The sequence below is a fragment of the Abrus precatorius genome, unplaced genomic scaffold (assembly GCF_003935025.1).
Source record: "Abrus precatorius isolate BTA unplaced genomic scaffold, Abrus_2018 Scaffold2, whole genome shotgun sequence".
Taxonomy (NCBI): Eukaryota; Viridiplantae; Streptophyta; class Magnoliopsida; order Fabales; family Fabaceae; genus Abrus; species Abrus precatorius.
This window is the reverse complement of record NW_020874362.1, coordinates 16,603,528-16,606,379: the sequence shown is the minus strand read 5'-3', so window position 1 is coordinate 16,606,379 and position 2,852 is coordinate 16,603,528. Positions and strand designations below refer to the sequence as shown.

General features: G+C 31.7%; 1 non-coding gene across 1 annotated transcript; it reads right to left on the bottom strand.

Moving 5' to 3' along the window:
* Positions 1–290: 290 nt before the first annotated feature.
* Positions 291–364, bottom strand: TRNAN-GUU. The gene has a single exon. It is a non-coding gene; the product is annotated as a tRNA-Asn (tRNA).
* Between the last annotated feature and the right edge of the window lie 2,488 nt (positions 365–2,852).

The following is a 2,852-nucleotide window of genomic DNA, read 5'->3' as shown; positions in this document are numbered from 1 at the left end:
GGAAAAATTGAATAAACACAAACATATTTCCTACTATCCCATATTGGTTTTTCTTTTTGGGTCAAAGCCTTCACAAAGAAAGGCCATTTTTCACAGCTTTAAGATTCTACAGTTATTGAGAGCCATCAACATGGGCGAAACCTATATGTCAGGTAGAAAACCAAGAAACGTCCCTAGGCCGAAAACTAATATGGGCTATTAATTCAATATTTTAGGCCCTACGATTCAAAATGGATAAATGGATAAAACGGGTGAGTACCATATATGTCCAAAACAAATAAAAAGGTACACGCTACAAGGAGGGCTTGAACCTCCGACCTTGTGGTTAACAGCCACACGCTCTAACCAACTGAGCTATTCCAGCTTCCCATATTTGAGCTGGCTCGCTAGCAACATAAAGATTCGCCTACTCAAGCAACTCTATCATCTCCGTGTCCTACTTATCCCGCTTCTATTTTGATCTCTTTAGCGATAAAGTAGTTCTACGAAAGCAAGCAAGCGTAAGAGCGGATCTATCCTCAACGCAAGGGTAATTGCTTCCTTTTTTATCGCTTCGACTTGGGAAAAGAGGCCAGGTTTATTAAATATTAATTAAGTTTCATTTTGAAGTCAACAGCATCCAGAATTGATATTCACCTATGTAGTTTTTATCAATTTATTTATATTTTTTAAGTTAAATATGCACCAAAATAACATCCGACATTAAAGAAGTACAAAATTAGACTTTAAACAAACTAAATGATTTGAAAATAAGTTAAAATACTTATTAAACTGTAAAAAAAAAAAAAAAAAAAACACGGTTGGAAGTTTCCCTTGTTTTCCCATCAATTAAAATAGATCCTTTTGTTAATTCCTTGTTTATATACTTAAACACGTTGTGAACCTTGGATTCAATTTCTTTCTGTTTGACACTAAAGTGAAAGCATATAATAGGCAACCAAAAACCTTAAGATTAATTGTGCTTGATATGGTGGCAATGACCACCATTTTGGTAATTTGACTAGTATGGGTCTGATTTTTCTAAATGCTTAAAAGGCTGAAAGCGAATAATAAACATTTATTTGTCATCTAAATCTCAAGAATATTCGAATAGGAAGGTTTGATAGAATATGTAAAAATGTAGTTGTTGCCTACACTCTTATGATTTTCCAAAGAAACTTAATTGGTTCACGTTGTAACAAGTGTTTTGTGTTGTTTTGGAGTAAAATTTAGTAGTGGATCATCATCTGCCTTCATAAAGTTAGAGGAAAACCATGCTTCTTTGTGGCAGTATCAACATCGTGGCTTGTTTTATTGCAGTAAGAGCATTGTAGAAGCTTGAATTTCTTCCTCCATTTGATCTTTACATAGATCAATTTCTGCGCTACCTTCTACTCCTGTGTGTCTCCCTCCATTACGATAACTTTCTTCTGCAGCGTTAGCAACAACTTTTAGTTCTTCATATGTCGAACCAATCTGTCTTTTTTGCTAAACCAGTAAAGAGAATACCTTACTGAATATGGGCAAGCGGTCCGTTGGCATAAATTTTGTGATTTAATAAATATATAGGAACATTTTTGTCATTTCAAAAATAATAAATTTCGTATGTTTTCTTTTATTATGGTTTGACGACATCTATATGATGTAATTTAACTGTCTAAATTTTTCCAATCATTTTTTTTTTAAAAAGTTTCTAAATTTGTATTAATTAACTAATTATTTATAAATTTCAACTATATCATTAAATTTCACTAGATAAATAAGTCCCTGAACAATACTTTTAATTCAAAATTATTTTATAAATTTTGTGCTAGTATTTTAAGTCTTATCTTAATTATTTATATGATATTTAATTTATTTATATTTTAAAGTATTTGAATATTATTTTATGCTAAATCACCCTAATTAACTCTGGTTTAGTAATTAATCACATAATTAATTATTAAGCAAGGTTAAAAGGTACATGTCATGGTCCATACTTAGATTTTGAGTCAAAAATTGACTCCATGTGCTTAGTAAAAATATCTAATAATAATAATTAATAATAACTCCATTAATGTTTATCTTGTCTCAGTTATATTTACTAACTTTTTCTTCTTTCTTTTTGTTGATTTTTCTTGTAAAAGGAACTTGTCAAACAGTTAGTTAGTTATTGTTTGTTACAGTTTGTTCTTGCTGATACAGTTTATAAGTTTTATCTATGTGACAAATACCTCTCTTGTAATTTTTCATGGTATTAATAAAAAAATCATTCTACTCTTTTCTTCTTCATGATCACAAACTCTAATATGGTATCCAGAGCAATCTAACCATGACTTCTGAAACCTCCTTCAATCCTCAAACGTTTCAAACTCAGATCTCAATCAAACTTGATGATGAGAATTTTCTAGTTTGGCAACAACAAATTTTTGCCACAATTTGAGGTTTGAAGCTCAGCAAATATCTTCATGGAGAACACGTTTCAAAGAAATTTTAGTTGAAAGAATATGAAAAAGCTGATACGATCAATGAAGCTTTTCTCAAATATGAACAATAGGATCAGTTACTCATCGCCTGGCTCCTTGCATCGATGTCAGCACCAATCCTTACAAAGATGGTTGGTTTGTAGCAGTCATGGCAGATTTGGAAAAGATTAGAAGTCTATTATGTGTCTCACACTCGTGCGATGGTGAAAAATAGTAGATTCACTAGCTATGATTGGTTCTGCGATTTCTGATGAAGATCATATAGAAGCGATCTTGGATGGCTTTCCTGAAGATTATGATTCTTTTGTTACTTATGTTACATCGCGTTTAGATCCATACACTATTGATGATATTGAGGCACTTCTAATGGCTTAAGAAGAGCGTTTTGAAAAACACAAGAAAGCCAAT